We start from the raw sequence: 8,601 nt of genomic DNA on the forward strand, positions 1-8,601 counted from the left end.
TGGGGCCGGTGCCCTACTCACTGAGCCACAGGCACCACCCACCACAAAATTATTATTATATTATTACAAAATGTAATAATGATATGTATTAATTGTTCACAAATGTTGGAGAAATCAAGTAAAGGGAAAATTCGTATTTCTAATTGCTTACATAATTATACTTTAGCAATTTCTTGTAAGGTGTGAATAGCTCAAAAGAAGGGGAAAAAGTTTTTTGACTTCTGGAAAATGAAATACCAAAACAATCAGTAATGTTTAAGCAAAAGTCATAAAAATGTAGTTTAGATCCATGTTATTAATTTTTTTTCTACTTGAGGTTGGGTTAGTAATCCTCAGGAATGCATCAACTTTTAAATAAAGTCTTGGAAGTTTTCTTACTTCTCCTGGCATGATATCCTAAATTATTGTCTGCATGTGTATTTAAAGGAACCTGCAAAAGTGTTTTTCTATAAATTTCCTTAAAGAAGCAAATTTTAGATTGTAGTCATTTAAAAATCACTTTTTGAGAGGAACTGAAGTAAAACAATAATTGTCTGTGGATGAGAAAAGTTTTAGAATTGTCATGGTTAAAGAGAAAACGGACAAAGAAATTTGGTTAAAAATTGGGGCAGGGCTAGAGCAGCACCTGTGGGTCAGTGGGTGGGGCGCCAGCCCCACATACTGAGGGTGGTGAGTTCAAACCCAGCCCCGGCCAAACTGCAGCAAAAAAATACCTGGGCGTTGTGGTGGGTGCCTGTAGTCCTAGCTGCTCAGGAGGCTGAGGCAAGAGAATTGCCTAAGCCCAGGAGTTGGAGGTTGCTGTGAGCTGTGACGCCATGGCACTCTACCAAGTGCAATAACGTGAGACTCTGTCTCTAAAAAAAAAAAAAATTGGGGCAGGGCATATAACACTTTAACTTAATAACCATGATTATTTTTGATAAATTACATCAAAGCATCATAATTTTAGGAATCTCATACAATTTTGGAATACATATTAAAAATATGCTTATATAAACATAACTCAAAAACAATTAAACACCATTTCATATTTGACTATTTCCAATATAGTTTTAACATACCAAATAAGCTGTATATTCCTCTCTTAGACTTTCAATGGCTCTATTTTTTTAAAAACCCTAGTCTGAGGTCAAAAAGACTGAATTTAGAATTTTTATCTAGGGAAGTTTGTCAAATATCAAAGGTCTAAACCACTTGTCATAAAACAAGATCATAAGTTTACTATAAAACAAATGTCATTTATTCAACCAAAGTAATAATTTAAATATTTTAAGGGCAAAAATTTTACTCTTTAACTGAGTTCCAGATAAGTAAGACCTCATAAAGACAAACTGAAAACAAACCAATAAAGGAAAAAAAAAAAACTATCTCACCCTTTTTTTTTTCAGTTTACTCAAAATGATGAATAAATTTTTTACTATCTCCATTCATCTTACTCAAAAATTTTGTTTAAAAAAGAAAATCAATTTTCATTTTTGCAGTAGTGTATGCAATGTGAAGTCTAATTTTAATAAAAATTTACAAACAAATCCATTTAATCTTCATTAAACCGTAGAATGAGATTTGTATGAAGTTTTACAATTTTTCTCTACTTTTATATCTATTCACTTTTTCTATCATTTTATTCATTTAATTTGAACCTATTTTAAAAACTTTAAATTGGGCAAAATTATTTTTTCAACGAAAACAAATTTTTATGTTTTTGTAACCCTTGTTACCAAAACAAAATTTTATTTTCTTCATATGGTTTGTATATATAATTGTTTCTTTTATATCTAGTAGTTTTAATTACATATGTTAATTACCCTGTCGACTCTTAGGAATCCTAATTTTGCTAAAAAAAAATTAGGAGGAAAACAATTGGACCTTCAGACAAAATAATTTGACCAAGAGATTTATTTGAACTACATGATCAACAGGTTCAGCTCAAAATGTCTAAATAAAAAAAAAATTTTAATTAATTTATTTTTTTATTGTTGAGGATTCATTGAGAGTACAGATAACCAGGTTACACTGATTGCATTCCTTAGGTAAAGTAAATAAAATTTTGAACATGTTTTTAATCTTATTTTTCCAATGATTTTAAAATTAACTATATTTATTAAAGATTATTAAGGTCACATGAACTTGAAAATCATTGGGGCCAGATTTTTTTTTTTTAATGAGTACTCATTTATAAGTTAAGTTGGCCCCATTGAAACTGTTCATGCAGATTGATGAAGGGGTTCAAGGCAACAACTAGAATAAGGGCCACAAAATAACTCTGTACAGGCGTAGGCTTAGCTGAAATAATGATAAAAATCTGCCATTGTCCCCTTGTTTACTTGATTACAGTTAGTCACTGTCCCCTTGTTTGCTTCTCTATAATTGCTACTCTAGGGGGCACAGCTGATAGTTACCATTCTTAACTTTTCTTTGTAGATAACATCACCTTTTGAAATGTTAAAGGTCATTAGTTTACAAGATATTTTCCATGTCCCACATTCTAGTGCATTGGCTAACCTGACCAAGAAATCTACTTGAATCTTGATTCTACTTGAATCATGACCCTCACAAACTGAAGCAAAACAAGATGATTTGCAGACCACTGTAATTTTGCCCCAAACTTAGCAAAATAGAAAATTTGTTAACCCCCTGGCTATCAAACTTTTCTTAAAACCCCTGCCTTCTGAATTCTTGGAGAGGTGGATTTGAGACATTCCTCCCATTTCCTCCACTTAGTGCTATGTGGAATAAACTCTTTCTCTGCTGTAAACCTTGGTGTCTCTGGGTATTGGCTTTGTCTCTTGGGCAGTGGGCAGATGAATCTGGCTGGGTGGTAACACCATAAACAAGAGACAAGTATGTATGTATATAAAAAGATAGAAACAAACATAATGAAGATTCAATAGTTTTGATTTTAAAACTCTAGCCATGGAAGGAAGTATGGAGAACTCTCAAAGAACTCAAATTAGACCTCCCTTTTGACCCTGCAATCCCATTACTAGGCATCTTATCCAGAAGAAGAAAGATCATTTTATCAGAAGGACATTTGCTCTAGATTGTTTGTTACACTCAATTTATAGTCACCGAATTGTGGAAACGACCTAAATGCCCACCAACCCAGCAATGGATTAACAAGCAGTGGTATATCATGGAATACTATTCAGCCACTAAAAAAGATGGAGACTTTACATCTTTTATATTAACCTGGATTGAAGGGGAACACTTTGTTTTTTTTTCTTTTTTTTTAGAGACAGAGCCTCACTATGTAGCCCTGGGTAGAGTGCTGTCGCATCACAGCTCACAACAACCTCATATTTTTAGGCTTAAGTGATTCTCTTGCCTTAGTCTCCCAAGTAGCTGAGACTACAGGCGCTTACCACAACACCTGGCTTTTTTTTTTTTTTTTTATTGCAGTTGTCATTGTTGATTTAGCTGGCCCGGGCTGGGTTCGAACCCGCCAGCTTTAGTGTATGTGGCCAGCACCCTACCCACTGAGCTACAGGCACCACCAACACATTCTTCTTAGTAAATCATCACAAGAATGGAGAAGCAAGAATCCAGTGTACTTAATTCTGATATGAAGGCAGTAAATGATCTAATACAAAGTGGGGGGTAGAGGAATGAAGGAGCAAGGAGAGGGGGTGGGGAGGGGATGCAGGGTCACAGTATATGGCACACCTCTTGGGGGTGGGACACGATTGTAAAAGGAACTTTAACAAATGCAATCAGTGTAACCTAATTCTTTGTACCCTCAATGAATCCAAACTATAAAAAATAATAATAAAATAAAACTCTAGGCATGAGACTGGCCAAACTCACCAGTCCAAAAGGGCAGCTGCATTGAAACCATGTCTTGAAAATAAAACAATTCAGAATGTACTTGTTTTACATGTAGCTCAAGTTCTTACAGAGAAAACAGGGTGGCAATCTCTATTTCAAAACAGAGAGAGAGAGAGAAAGAAATCTAAGCCTGTTTATAAAGGAGATTGGGTATGTTAGAAGGAAGACAAAAATGGATGTTAGGAGATAAACTCTTAGTGATACCAGAATTTTGTTCTTCAGTAGGTCCTTAGTCTCGGGGATTTGAAGAATGAACCCAAAGACCACAGATCAGTGGTAAGATAGGATTTTTATTGGAAGTTAGAAAGGAATACAGAAGAAGTAAAAAGCACCAGAGCTTCTAGAAAGGGGGAAAAAGTAAACTAACTGGGGAGTCTTTATGTGGGCTCTTTTATCTAGGGGTATGAGCTCTTGAGAATTACATTTGGCCAGGACTTAGCAAATAGAAGCACGTTTTCAACGTTAATGAGTGTTATTGACCAAGTCCCTCCAGCTCAGGGCAAAAGGTCAGGGTGTTCCCTTCATGAACTTTCCCAAACCTAAGAAAACTGGGGTCCCCTGTCTAGCCTTGAATGGGGAGAACCCTGTATCAATAGGAATTTATCTTTGGACTTATAAAGAGACCAACTTTGTTTAGATAGGTAACATTGTATCTTGTGCCTCAAAAAGAAAGGGAAAGGGACAGGCAAAGGGAAAAGGAAAAGGAAGGAAGGGAAAGGGAAGGGAGGGAAGTGGAAGGGAAGGGAAGGGAGGGGAGGGCAGTGGAAGGGAAGGGAAGGGAAGGAGGAGAGGGGAAGGGAAGGGAAGGGAGGGGAAGGGAAGGGAAGGGAAGGGAGGGCAGTGGAAGTGAAGGGAAGGGAAGGAGGAGAGGGGAAGGGAAGGGAGGGAAGTGGAAGGGAAGGGAAGGGAAGGGAGGGCAGTGGAAGTGAAGGGAAGGGAAGGAGGGGAGGGGAAGGGAAGGGAAGGGAAGGGAAGGGAAGGGAGGGAAGTGGAAGGGGAGGGAAGGGAGGGGAGGGCAGTGGAAGGGAAGGGAAGGGAAGGAGGGGAGGGGAAGGGAAGGGAAGGGAGGGAAGTGGAAGGGGAGGGAAGGGAGGGGAGGGGAAGGAAGGGGAGGGGAAGGGAGATGCCATGGGATCTCATCATGCAATGCTTTTATAACACATTTTTTCACAAAGACATTACTCTAAGTATTTAAAACACATATTATTTATAGATTTATTTATTTATTTGAGACAGAGTCTCACCATGTCGCCCTCAGTAGAGTGCCATGGCGTCACAGCTCACAGCAACCTCAAACTCTCAGGCTTAAGCAATTCTCTTGCCTCAGCCTCTCTAGTAGCTGGGACTACAACAACAGGTATTCACAACAATGCCTGGCTATTTTTTATTCCAATTGTCATTGTTGCTTTTTTAGGAGCCCCAACTACAGCTGCCTGCCACAATACCTGGCTACTTTTTTGTTGTAGTTGTCATTGTTGTTTAGCAGGCCTGGGCGGGTTTTGAACCCACAACCCTCAGTGTATGTGGCTGGCACCATAATCACTGTGCTACAGGTGCCGAGCCAAAACACATCTTTTATATCCAGATGCACACAAAAAATAAACAATCCTCTACAGTTAAAACCATCTGCCATAAACAACTCTTGTTAATTGCCTTTAAAACTACATGGCTTTATTGGCGACTATCTCCTCCAGCTTTTTCACAGTGAAACTGAAAGCACATGCAGTGAGAATAAGATGGAGTCAGGCAGGGCTAAGGCAGACATGACACAGCTGGTCAGGTGCTGTAGGTCCTGCCTGACCTTCACCCCTGTCTCCTGTTCTTACTGTTTTGTAAATACAGCTCCCACCCTGAAGATGCCTTTGTTGAGTAGTTTAGGTGAATTGATTTAGGAGATTAACCATTGAATTGGAATGTTGTGATAGGTCACTGAAGTATGCAGATTATTATCTGGAATAGAGATTGGTGTGATCTTTGCTTTGAACTTTTAGGTATAAAACTGTAGCTCTGGGTTTAGCGCTCATAGCACAATGGTTATGGCACCAGCCCCATACACCAAGGCTGATGGGTTTGAACCCCACCTGGGCCAGATAAACAACAATGACAACTGCAACAACAAAAAAATAGCCAGAACAGTTTGATGAGAATATTTCAGATTGTATATGAAACCAGCACATTGTACCCCTTGATTGCACTAATGTACACAGCTATGATTTAACAATAAAAATAAAAATAAAAAATAAAAAAAGTAGCCGGGCATTGTGGCAGGCACCTGTAGTTCCAGCTACTTGGGAGGCTGAGGCAAGAGAATTGCTTAAGCCCAAGAGTTTGAGGTTGCTGTGAGCTGTGACACCAGGCAGTCTACCAAGAGCAACATAGTAAGACTGTGTCCAAAAAAGTTATTGGAATTGTGCTTTCTACCTCCCATCCCATCAAGGCTTGGTGGGCAAGAGGGTTCTATTCAGTCCTTAGGGGACTTAGGATTTTATTCTTAGTTTCACATAATATACATTCCAACAGCCCTAAATGCGTAATTTATTTTGATCCCACTGCTGGAAAATATGTGCATTCCCTGAGTGGAAAGAAAATAGCTAACATCATGCTGTAAATAAGTCCCTTTTTAAAAGAAAGAGAAGGCTCCCTGAACAAAAAAAAGAACAGGATTTTGACCTGGTAAAATCTCCCAGGAAATAGGCTAATAACAAATCTACTAGCAAACCCTTATGGGTTTTGCTTGCCAAAATCCTTTACGTATGGAATATTTTTAGTGAGATGTATTAGATTGTCTAATTTATTTAAAGTAAAAACAAAAAATAACACCAGAATCTATTGCTCTACTGGGTAAATCTTCCTAAAAATGTCACATAAGGTATGTAATCATCTGAGTATAAAATGGAGATGTGTCATGACCAAACATATTTTTTTGTGTAAGCGATGCTGCCACAAACATCATTTAGAGACCTCATATGTTAATCTATTAATCTTGGCCAGAGCATGTCCTAACACAGTGGTTCTCAACCTTTCTAATGCCGCAGCCGTTTCATACAGTTCCTGCGGGTCTTGACCCACAGGTTGAGAACCACTGTCCTAAGGGGAAATGAAGGAGACTGGAGTAACAGCCAAGGCAGGCCTGGACTTTTCACTGGTTTTGCTCTATTTTGCAATAACTGCAGCACAGAGATTATTAGCAAAGCCTGATACTGGGTGAAATCCCTGAAGATGTTTGTGAATCTGATTTGACGATTCGATTTGTGATAAATACTGGACAAACTGGTAAGTTTTGTGCACATGTATAATGAGAGGTATGCATACAGTGGCACATGTACTATCAAATCACTCAAACATATGAAAAACCTGCGTCTCGACTTACAGCAGGAGTTGCCAGTGCCCCTCTCATGCCCCTAGAAACCTCTGTTGTCCTTGGGCAAATTTCTGCACCTCTGTGACTGAGACCTTCTTATCTTCCTAGGGCTGATGGAAGCTTGGCTGCCCTCACATCAGTGAATCTCAGGACTTGATATATAAATATCTCAGCTTCTTTTGCTTTTCTAATATGCAAGGGCTATTTGAGACCGCTTCTTTAAAAAATGGAGGGCACTGTTGTAGCGCAGAACATGCCACTCCAAGACTGTAGGAAACCAGAACATGCCATCCCAAAATACTCTTCTTTGGCACATTTCAAGCTGCTTTATTGTGAGACACTATGGCACAGGGGCAGCTCATTTAAAAAAACTGCCATACATGTATAAGAGAAATCTACCTTGGCAAAATTATCTGAATCCCCAAGGGGGCTTCTCCTAGACAAATTTTATGGCCTACGAGTTTCTTGCCTGCAAGAAAAAGGAAACCTTCATTCCCCGCACATTTCCTGGCCTCCCCCTTCCACCCCTCGTCTCCCTTCCACTATTCCTCTCAGTAGCTCAGGATGCCTTAGAAACTTTAGCCCTTCTTGGAACCTCATGTTTCTGTGGGACCCTTGTGAGTACACACACATGATCAAACATGGCTTTCTTGCTGTTGATCTGCTTTATGCCAAAGAATAAGGAGAAGCCATTTCTTCTCCATGAGAAGCCATTTCTCTCTCCCTTACAATGTGAAAAGGTCGTTTCTCATCCCCAAGACTAGGAAAAACTCCACTGATATGAGGGAAAGGAGAATAAGTATAAAAGTGTAATGGAGGCTGAGGGGCGTCAGGTAAAAGAGACATCAGAGAAGCAGGACTGAGAGCCTCTGACAGAAAGGAACGTGCTGTGAGAAGAGAGGAGCCTTGGACGACGCATCTGCCACTCACACTGGGATTCCCTCTGCACTGTCCTGAATCACTGTGGGAGCTGAGTAACCACCTGAAGACCACCCAGCTCCAGACTATACGGATAAGCAGAGGCACACCTTGCTCTTTTGCACACCTTGCTCTGTTGCACACCTGGCTCTATTACACTCCACTTTGTTGAGCTTTGCACATAGAGTGTTTTTTACAAATTGAAGGTTGGGGCAACCCCGTATGGAGCAAGTCTATAGATGCCATTTTCCTAATAACATCTGTTCACTTCATGTCTCTCTGTCACATTTGTAATTCTCACATTATTTCAGATGTTTTCATTGTTGCATCTGCTCTGGAGATCTGTGTGAAATTATACCCCCAGCCCACAGAAACAGTGGACTCGCTGGGACTAACCGAGGTGCTCAGTGTTTAAACAGAAGGAAGTGGCCATGGCTGGGTGAGAAAGTGGTCACTCACTCTGTGTTCTCAGAGAGATGCTGCAAAAGTTTCACAGG

This window comes from Nycticebus coucang, chromosome 12 (genome assembly GCF_027406575.1).
Source record: "Nycticebus coucang isolate mNycCou1 chromosome 12, mNycCou1.pri, whole genome shotgun sequence".
Classification (NCBI taxonomy): Eukaryota; Metazoa; Chordata; class Mammalia; order Primates; family Lorisidae; genus Nycticebus; species Nycticebus coucang.